Genomic DNA, 11,694 nt, shown 5'->3' on the forward strand with positions numbered 1-11,694 from the left:
AATTTGATTAGATCCATTAATATTTTATGCCCTTCAATACAGAATTCGCAGTTATTATAAGTTAAGCTACTGATTAAAATCTTATTACCCATTGATGTTTTAACTTCAAGGTCAAGGGTAATCTAACAGATTTGACGTTAACTCCGGATGAAAAAGTTTGGTTCCCAAATGAATGAGTTGCACTATGATCAATTAATCACTCTAGCTAATTGATGAGAAATGGGAAGAGTACCTTCCACGGCTTCCGGAGAATCAGGTACAGGTTGGTAATTTATAGCGTAAACCCTGGTAGGAACTTTCGGCCTATTCTCTCTAATGTTGGCTGGTTCATCATTCAGGGTATTATCCTCTTGTATTTTCGGGCAACCGGCAATTTGGTGCTCGCTGCTTCCACACTTCAAGCACTTTCCTGCTTTCCTCCAGCAACCGGCCTCGGTATGTCCAGGTTTCTTGCAATACCCACAAGTTCCCTGGAAAGTTATCGCACGACTTCCTTGTGGGGCGTTCCTAGGTTGACCTCTTCCATTTGGTTCCCCGTTAGTTCCATTATTTCTTCCTCCGGCACCTCTGGCGCCAGTTCCTCGACCCACTTTGGCCAGTGGAGCATTTGTATAAGTCGGCTCCCGACTGCTGCTAGGTGCAAATCTTTTCTTGGCCTGGTAGGTTTTTACTTGAGTTCTAGCAACTTCAACCCTTTGAGCTCTTTCTACAGCATCAGCAAATGTGTCTATCCGAACAGCAGCTAATCCCTCCTGAATTTCCACGTTTAGTCCCTGCACAAACCTCCGGACACGCCTTTGTTCCGTGGCTATCAGTTCAGGAGCAAATCGGGACAATTTTGTGAACTGGACTTCATATTCGGCGACACTCATCGCCCCTTGCTTACATTTTATGAAGTCGTCCTCTCTCTTTTCTTGAATGAGAGGTGGAAGAAATTTGGCGTTGAACTCCCTTGTGAAGTTCGCCCAGGTCCTGGGAATATGATTCCTGTCCCAATTGACCCTAATTAGGTTCCACCAGGAACGAGCAGCTCCTTCAAACTGGAATGCTGCAAAAGTCACTTGCCTCTCTTCCGTATAATTTAGAGCGGCAAAAATATCAGAGATCCTTTCCCACCAACCTTCGGCTACCTCAGGTTCTGGGCCTCCGTAGAACTTAGGAGGTCCAAACTTCAGGAATCTCTCTAATGCCCGATCCTCATAATCGATTGGGCCTCCTTGCTGATGCACCGCTCCATGGGCTTGATGCTCAGTCATGCGCTCTAACACATCAGTTATTCTATTGATTGCGGTGGCCACTGGATCTCCGGCCACGTTTCCCTGACCATGGCCTGGGTTGGCCTCAGGTTCCCTATCACTACCACCCTCGGGGTGTTGCCTAGTTGGTCTCCCACGTCCTCTATTTCTAACTTGTAGATCCATAGCCTAGTTATGCCTATTGATAAAAATAAAGTGATCAAGCGAAGATGTTGCTATTTATTTACTTGTTATTATTAAGTGAGGTCAACATGAATACCAAGAGAAAGAAAATTTAAAACACTTAAAGCATATATTCACATACCAAAGTTCATACAACTTTAAAAGCCAAACAATTCACGGTACATTTAATATTTTCACACATAACTCAAATTTCGATCTTTATAAACATGAAGGAAAGCAAGTCAATAATACACCGATTATTATAACCACATAACTAATAGCTCAACCCTTAGTTTAGATTCAACTTAACCTTCATTAGTTTAGTCTTCGACAATCCCACTAGATTCCCTTAGTAACACTAATCAAATTTCCTTAGTAAATTGTAATTCTACTACGTCTAGTGTCAAATCAAATAATATGATCATTACTTAGATACATCAGTGGCTCCTGAGTATTCTAAATGAACTTAAACATTTCATTCATCACGTTTTCTAATAACCTAACAACTAGGTATCTTTATCCCATTGGTTATTAGCCCCGAATAATCCTTCAGTAAAATTCAAAAGACCACAATGTCATCTATAGCTCACCTTTAATTATTTGCAAATGATAGCATACTAATCATGTGGCAAATTTATCAAACTTATCTCTCCTCCGGATTTAGAACCATTCACAACTGCATAGTTCTTATTTAAACTGCTATTCCACTCAAATTCTAAGTCTAAAGCCACAGTTTTGGTAAGAGGTGACATATATTCCCTTTACCATCGAATGACTAGTAAAATTTTCATCTCAAAACAGAATTGGCACTAATCTTCAAGGTCTCACTATTGGCTCTTCACCTTAAACTCTCAAAAGCTAGACTTGTCCTTTCGATTCTACTTCGCCAAATTTACTCATGCTTTCTAGTCCCATCATAATGCGGTATACTAAATTCTTCACAATTTGCAAATACACCACTGAATGAAATATCTGGTATTCGAGTACAGGAATCTAGCAATAGGATAATTCACATCTCAGGCTGGCCAGTCCCAAGAGTAACTTACCTACATTTGAGATTTCTACCCAACATACATATCTAATATCCCCAACTATCGACTTTTGTTTCGCACTTAACAAGTCAATCCCCACAGTCCGAGAGTCCTCTCCCGGCACGAGCTCGATAAGAGCTCTGATACCACCTGTGACGACCCCACTTCCCCCTAAGGCGAACCAGAGGGTTGGCGGGCCGTCTGCCCAACTCTCGCCAGGACTCACGCACGCACACTAACCCGAAACCTTCCGAAGAATAACCTAATCTATTACAAAACAACTTTTCCCAAGTAGGATCATCCTTAAATCTACATTAACTTCAGAGATAGCAGTGATAAAAATAACCAGTCGAGGCTCTTAAACGTCCCACGTGCTACGTACCCAAGATATAAAGTCGTACCAATCCGGAGATAAAATACATAAATCCCAAAAACAAACTTACAAACCAAGTAACCGAATTAGGGTTTACACATTTTCCAGCTTCAAGTGGCAATCAGAAACAAAAGTACATAATTCAAGTTGAAGCATAATACAACCCACACAATAGCCGTAATCCTCCATTACATCCAAAAGAAAAGAAGCATAAGTAAGTTCAAGGCTTTCAGTTTCCCGAACCTGTCAAGGAAAACAATTAAACGTGGGGTGAGCTAAAACTCAGTGGTGCCCCAAAAACATGCAATCAATTAAAACAATTAACACGTATTGATTCGACTGAAGTAAACAAATAGGGAGGCGATAATACCCAAGTGTACCTTAGACTGGTCGAGGGATTCACCCAACGACGTTACGTCCAGCACTTATATTATTATTATAGACTGGTCGAGGGATTCACCCAACAACTTTACGTCCAGCACTTGATTCATTATTATAGACTGGTCGAGGGATCCACCCAACGACTTTACGTCCAGCACTTGATTTATTATTATAGACTGGTCGAGGGATCCACCCAACGACTTTACGTCCAGCACTTGGATTCACTAAAAAAAAAATGTTTTTCACAAGTCACCACTCGAACGGCTAGTGCGATAAAGTACACACAGCTCACTTCAATGGATCAGAAACCAACTTTTCAACTTATCACATATCAAGTCAAGAAGGTGCTTTAAGCAGGTAAGCATAGAACAGGCAGGGACACTCACCAGGAGTGAAGTTCAAATGTCAAATTGGGAATCGAATTCCGCTTCCTCGCAATATCCTAGAATATCAGATATTGAAACTATAAGCTTCTATTCAGTCTTTAGGCTCAAACACATTGAGGTTTATCTAATATATTGCTAGTTTACTTTCCCGTAGAAATTTCAAAAATCTACTTAGATTGAAACTTGACACAAATAGCAGAAATGTTTCTTATAATTCTCCTTGAGGTACTTTTCTTTATAAAAAGGGTAACTAGTATAAATTTTCTTGAAATAAGTCGACAACCTCTTAATATCAATGTTAGAAAGTTACTTTGAACATTTCTTTAAAGCTATGGTTCCTGCAAAATTATTACTAAAACTATTAAGGCTAGTTTGAGCTAAAGGGAATTTATCGGGTTGGAAAGTTTCATGCAAAGCACTAGATAGGGAGTTTTATAATATAATACTAGCTGGAAAAATATTTTCGATTAATTTGATCACAGCTACTCAAGTTCGCAAGGTCGATACAATTTCCACAGCTACAATTCCGATCCGAAATCATAATATGGATCCCAAGATATGGTAACAATCACATAGCAAATTACTAGGGCTTCGTCAATCATTAGCCCTAGATTTCAACAAGTGCATTTCTGATAAAAATAAAACGATCAACCAAGGCTTCATCAATCATTAGCACTTGGTTTCAGCAAGCCCATCATAAGCAAATAAAAGTAAAGCCTCCAAGACACTCCAGCAGTTAACTTTCATCACCCTGTAGCACTTATAAAATCATCCAAATGGCCAAGGGCTTCATCAATCATTAGCCCTTGACAACAACAATTACTTCCAACCACAATTTAATCAAGAATTTAAACCACAAGTAAGCTAAGGTCTCAAACCAAAACCCAATTCCAGTTTCACCAAGAAACAGGACATTCGTACAAACAGTCTACTTTGAGGATTTATAAGCAGCAGTTCACATGGAGGAAAAATGCGAAATTTCTACAGGACAAAGGCCTATGATTCTAGTTTCACATGCCACTGACGGCGCCTTAAACGGAGTTTCCTACACCAAGATATAAACGTTTTATTGAAACTGGTCAGGGGCATTCGAAAATCTAAAGTTTCATTTTTCACTTGTGAAAAACTCCTTTTTCTCTTTTGCTACCAAAATGTTTATATTCAAACCATCCATACCTTCTTATAGGTCTCCAAAACAACATATTCCGGCATTTCCATCCCTCATGTTTTAAGGAAAAATTTCAAAAACCAAGCAAATTTTTCAACTCAACTTTCGGCTATCACATAAGAAATTCCAGCATTTATATAATAACATTTTTGGTTCCATCTTCCAATATATCAAGTATTTCATTGCTATACAACTTACACCATTTAAAGCTTACAACTCTTTTGTATTTCTAAACCATTATATTCCAAGGGAAAAATAAAATAAATTCCAGAAACCAATTACACTTTCAAAACAACTAAAATTTCTGGTTCAACCTTGCGGCTTCCAAAGTTTTTCCAGCAACCAATCTACTTTAGTTCAAATTTTCCCTCGGCTTGATCATGGTTTTAGGTACTCAATTTCAGCGTTTAAACACTTAGCTAACTATTAAAATTTTCTACTTCAAAACCTGATTCATACAGCAACTAAAATTATCCAGAAAATTCCAGAAATCTGTCCAACTAGCCACGGTTAAACATGCATGGAGGAACTCTCTGTTTTCATTTTATTTTTTGGGTTAAAACATGCTTTTAAACTCTCAATTCCCTCATGCAAATTCTTAGCTAGAAAATAAACGTTTCTAGCTCAGAAATAGAGTTCAAACAACAACCATTGGCATCAAAATTTTCTAAAATATTTTTATTATTTTTTTTTTCCTGCTTGGCTCGGATGACATGCTTGGGCAGATTGCCCCTTTTTTTTCTGGTTTATCTAACTAATTAGTTGCATGCAGAGCCTAATTAACTGGTTATTAACCTTCTAACCATGGTTATAAGTTTAAACAACAATCATTAAACCAATTTAGGCTGCAACAGATCAAGCTAAACTCTCGGCAGCTCCAACACTTGCACATAACAGAAATTCTGTTCTTAAAATTCCCATTCGAGTGCCTAACATCAACATGCATGTCCCTAGATGGCTTAACCTTATTGTTATTGAGTAGTTAAACACTTAATCAAACTCAAATTGTCGTAGGACACCAGAAATAATGCTACATTTCTAAACCAGCTACTCGGCAGAATTGTTTAGCCCCAAGACAGAATTTTTTTTTTGTATGCTATACCCACATCATCCGAATGCACAAATCCACATGCATGGTATTAATCTTCAAGTTTTCATTCGGCTAAGTACACTTAGATGCTCAGATTGTCCCAGAAAATTGAAAATAAAACTGCATTATCGGCTCAACTTCTCGGCAGAAGCATCAACATCCAAAACAGAAATTTTCTAATGGCTTAATCTCATTCATCCGACTGTACCATAGTACATGCATGCCCCTAGATAGCTCAAACTATCTCTGATTAGTCATAAAATGAATCCAGAAATTACCTCACAGCAAGCTAAGCTCACGCAAGAAAATCTGGAAAATTTCTGCTCCCTCTCGGCTCTCACGCACACTGGTTGGTCCTGGTTCGATTTGCAGCTGGGAAATGTTGGTCTGAAGTGAACGAAAATGGTGATGATCAGCAGCTCCTCCGACTTCCACTTGCTCTCCCTGGTTTCACTCCAACTCACGCCAGAACCAAAAACATTCAATCCTGCGGTTTCCTTTCTTCCACTCGGCTGCAGAGTGCAGCTCGGTCTCTCTCGGTTTATCGACACTAGCAAGGCAGAGTGAAATGCAGTTGTGGTTTGAGATGTGAAGTGGAAAGGAAATGAAGAGGGTGCCGTGGTTTTGAGAGGTGTTTGTGGTTAGAATTGGTTAAGTGTGGAGATGGTTTACGTATGGAATTGGAGAGAACGGGATTGGACAATTTGGGCGGTGATGGAAATGTTGTCAGAAGGGGTGTTTGGCCGTGCATGGTGATGGTTGTGGTGTAGTGGGGATTTGTGGATTGTGAAGGGCATTTTGGTCCTTTCACTTTGCTCCCTAACCTCAACTAAAATCTCAATTCTAACTTAATTCCAACAATTATCCCCAAGTGTGATTTTAAGGCCTAATTATACACTAGTATACTTGAACCGTTTTTATCGAATATTTATCGATTACAATTTAATATTAAGGTTCCTAGTAAATCCTAACATTCTTACTTTATTAACTAAACTATAAAAATCAAGTTTGACCTTAATATAACTTTAACATTCTTGATATTCATTAGCTCAAACCTTATTAACACTTAAGGTTAGCAACTAATTGGAGTTAGTCATTGGAATTTAAATAATTTGTTTTAAGATAGTAAGGTTATCGACTCAAGTGTCATTAATTAAGCATAAAGGAATTTATTTTTAAAGCGTAAACTTACTATAACTCAAGAGTTATTACTTTAGTATAGCAATACCGAATAATTCAATATTGGGCACAATCATATTATTTGTTACATAAAAATTATCTTTACACTTTATTTCAAAACAATTAATTACAATACTAGAATTCAAAGAAATTAATTGTTAAATCAATGAAATAATTTACCATCGAAATATAAGTTTAATGTAACAAAACTAAGAAGTTTAATAGTTTCGCACAATTCTTTTATTTTGCACATAACGTTTATTTATACGTACTTATTTAAAAACAATTAGATTTAGTGCTAAAATTTATTAAAGAATTAAAATGCAAATGAAATATGCACTGATATTTATATGTGTATTTTCAGGGTTCTCACAGACCAAGTGTGGTTTGGGGCAAGAAGGAAGTGATCCCTTCCTTGTACACAAAAGATTGGTTGCAAGTTTGTTCGACTTGAAGTAACTTGGTATATAAAAGTGGTGTTCAAACCTCAGTTGTGTTTGAAGCCTGGTTTGTTTCTTTACTTTCATTTACTGCTTTTCTACATAAACTGTTCTTCTCTTCATCTCACGAATACTTGTGCTCTTGTGCTATCTCATTCATTGGGAGGTATTTGAGAAAAGAAAGGTAGTCTGTGAAAAAGTGGACTATAGCTTAGCAGGTTTTTTTGAAAGCCTAATTCACCCCCCCTCTTAGGTTGTCTTCGATCCTTACACGTGTGTATGTACATTGAGATATATTTGTGGCGGCCCCACTTCTCCCTAAGGCGAACCAGAGGGTTGGCGGGTCGCCTGCCTAACTCTCACCAGGACTCACGCAAGCAAACCGACTAATTATCCACGTATAACTTAAACCAAAACACCATACGTCTCCCGAACAAGCCAAGCCTTTACAACCAGAATACTAAGAACACATTAACTTCAGAGATAACATTGCCATTGGACATCCGAACGTTGACTCTTAAACACACCCCCAACCAGCTCAACACATAACTACAAAAATATATTATAAACCACACGGTGAATTCGTAAAGTTCAAATATATATATACAAGCCAAAACTTAGGGTTTGCACTTTTCCAGCTTCAAGTGGCAACCCAAAACAAAAGATACACAGACGATTCGAAACAACATTTACAAAAGCTCAAAGCAGACTTCAAATCTCTCGAATGCCAAAACCTGTTAAGAAAAACAAATATCGTGTGGTGAGCTAAAGCTCAGTGGTGCCCCAAAACATGCAATCATATAACACAAATAGTAAATCATAACTTCAAGCTTAAATTCAGCAAGTAGAAAAGCGTATAACAGCACAGGGTAGGATACAGGGCTCTCAGGAGCCATTTTCCCCACTCTCAATCAAAATTAACCGCAGTTGACCCTCCGTCAACTCTCACTATCTAAAGTCCATGTAGATTCATTATTTTTTTTTCTTAACACGCTCCAACCAACTTACTCCCACCGGGCCCGTTCTTCTCACGAGAGAGTTTGGTATTACTCGAGTATACCTTTTTGTAAACTAGTCTAGGGATTCACCCAACGACGTCACAATTATAAACTAGTCGAGGGATTCAGCCAACGACGTCACAACACGTTTTTACCAAGTCAGGATAGGAGGCCCTCCCACCTTAAGGTGTGGTACATTCCCCTGCCTGGTAGATTAGTTGACGAGTCCACGCTCCAGTCAACAATTGCAAGATATTCGAGAAAACATTTCAAGCAAGTCACCACTCGAAAGGTTAGTGCGATAAAGTACACACTGCCACTTCGATGGTTCAGGAAAACCACTTTCCAATTATCACATAACAAGTCAAGAAAGCACTTTAACACTTTAGTCATAGAACAAGCACAGACACTCACTAAAAGTGAAGCTCAAAAGTCAAGCTGGGAATCGAAGCCCACGTCCTTGCTAAACCCTAGAAAACCAAGTTTTAAAAAAAACTATAAGTTTCACTATACAAACTCTTGGTTTAAATACAGAAAATTATCTGGTATAAAACTAATTTATTTTCTCGGAATAAATCAATAAATCTCTTAGAATTAAAGCTAGTAAAGTAATAAAATATTTCGTATGATTCCTTTAAAACTACTTTTCTTTCTAGAGGTACAACTACAACCAATTTAATTCAAACAATTTTTCTTGCCGAACAAGTTTTTCATGCCTTTTATTTGAAATTATTCAAATCTAGTATTTTTAACAATTTTCCTCTAAAATAACTAGTCAAGGATAATTTTATGAAAAACTTAAAGTTTGGAAGTTAATACAATTATTTCTTAAAAATACTAGAACTGGTTTAAGCAAAGAAAAGAATTAATTAGTTAGCAAGGTTTTTTAAAAATCCCGACATTTAAATTTTAGTTTTATCGTACTATACTCAATTTCTATATCTTGATATTAAGATAAAATATTTCAATAAAGCTTGATCAACTACTCGAATTCAAAAGACCAAAACGGACTTCACGATTCCAACTCATTTGCACTTTGAATTCCAAATCACCAATATAGTAAAATCACAAACCAAACATCAATTTCACTAGGGTTTCATCAATCATTAGCCCTAGGTATCAACAGATTCAATTCCAAACAAAATTCAACAAAGGAAGTCCAAGGTATCAAAACAATCCCAAATCACAAACCATGGACCTTCCAAGTACATTTCAGCCAACTACTTGAATAAACTCACCAAAAATTAAACTCTTGCAAAAATTACTCAAATGGCCAAGAGCTTCATCAATCATTAGCTCTTGACAACATACAATCATTCCTTACCACAATCAACCAGAAATTAACTCAAACATAAAAGAAAGTCACGGTTAGCTTACTCACAAAAAAAAAATTCCAAAAATTCAGATTTTTCCCCTTGTTCTGACAACCAAGAAAAATTCCAGCAATATAGTAGTTTACTTATAGAGCTTTTGTCCCTAGTTTTCTTCAATTTTTACTTCAACTCAACATGCAAAAGGTGATTAGCAAGCTACAAGCAAACCTTAAACATCCCGTACGAAAATCTTAGCTACGAATTCGAAGAAAACTAATCAAATGTTCAACCCCTTCTCTCGGCCGCAAATTTCAGATTTCATCACTTTCTTTTTTTTTTCTTTTTCCTTAACCACGACTCACATCAGCTTCATGCATGATCAAAATAATTAACTATTTATCAGTTTTGATCCAAACCAAGTGCGGACAACATAAAAAAAAATTATCATCCAACCAGAGATTCATTTGGTCCTTCTCGGTTAGCTTGCATGCAAGCAGATTTTGTGTTCCTACAACTTTCTTGCTTAATCAAGGCTAATTATCCTCATGCAAAGCTCAATCACCCAGATTTTGGCTAGCTAAAAACACATTTAACTCAAATTATCCCAAATTGGCCAACTCAAGCCGCAAATTTCCAGCTTACTCATTCGGCAACTCCAATTCCTTCACAATCAGTTTTTCTTGTGACTTAATCTATCATCCAACCACACACAACCACCACATGCATGCTTATAATCAACATCATCTACCCCTAAACAACTAGTCTAGGTCCAGAAATTACCTCAACTTGGGGCTCAACTCACACGGATAGCAGCTGCAAATTTTTTCTTCTCGGACAGTCCAGAAATGCAGCCCGTCAGCTCTCCCTCTTCCCTGCTCAAGCTTGCAACTAGAATGGAGGAAGTTTGGCCTCAGACTCTTCACTAGCTCACGGATGGAAGGAAGAATGAACAGCCAGTCCCATTTTTTTTTTATAGCTTGCGGACAGGAAGAAAGGAAAATGAAGAACTCGGCTCCCTCTCTCTCTTACTCCATTCTCGGCTCACGGCAGGAGGAAGGAATAGAATTGAAATGTTGTTGTAGTGGAATGCAGTTGATATAGTGGAGTGTTTTAAGTGGAGTTGAGTCAGCATTAGAGATGGCAGGTGCTGGAATGAAGAGTGGAAAATGGACCCGGCAGAAATTGGAAGTGTTTGGAATTGAAGCTCGTTCAAGATGGTTCCATGGCTGCATGGTGAATTTGAAATGGAGGAAGGCTAATTTGGTCTTTTAACATCTTGTTCGACCTTCCACTTAGGTCCCTCATTTGTAAACTAACTCCAAGATTTCACCCCAAATGAAATTTGATAGCCTACTAGCATACTAGTCTCGCAAAAATTAAATTATCGAGATTCAACGTCCTAAGTTTAATTATAAAGAGTTTTGACCTAAAACGATTTCGTCTTAATTCTAAGTTCCCGTTAACACCTAACATTATTAATACTTAAAATTAGCTATTGAAATTCAAGGAATTAATATTAAAGTAATAAAACACTCTATGTCAAGAAATATTAACTTAATTTGGCAAAAATTCAAATAACCCAATATTTTGCACAATTAACTTATTTGCAACTTTAAACTTATTTTTACATACTTATCTAAGAACCAACAATAATAAAATTTATTAAAAGTCAAAGATGCAAATGCGACAAGTATATATATATATACCTATATGTATATTTTTTTTTCAAGGTTCTCACAATATTTATGCCTGCATGAGTAATTTAGGAAGATTTGGGTTTGGATTAGTAGGATTAGGGTATTAAATTCTAGTTATGGGATGAATAGGGTTACAAATTGTTGGAAAGCTATTAAAAAAAAAAGAAGAAGAAAAAGAAAGAGGGGAAGAGCAGCGGCGGCTGCTGGAAAAAAAAAAGAA

The sequence above is a fragment of the Coffea arabica genome, chromosome 5e, assembly GCF_036785885.1.
Source record: "Coffea arabica cultivar ET-39 chromosome 5e, Coffea Arabica ET-39 HiFi, whole genome shotgun sequence".
NCBI lineage: Eukaryota > Viridiplantae > Streptophyta > Magnoliopsida > Gentianales > Rubiaceae > Coffea > Coffea arabica.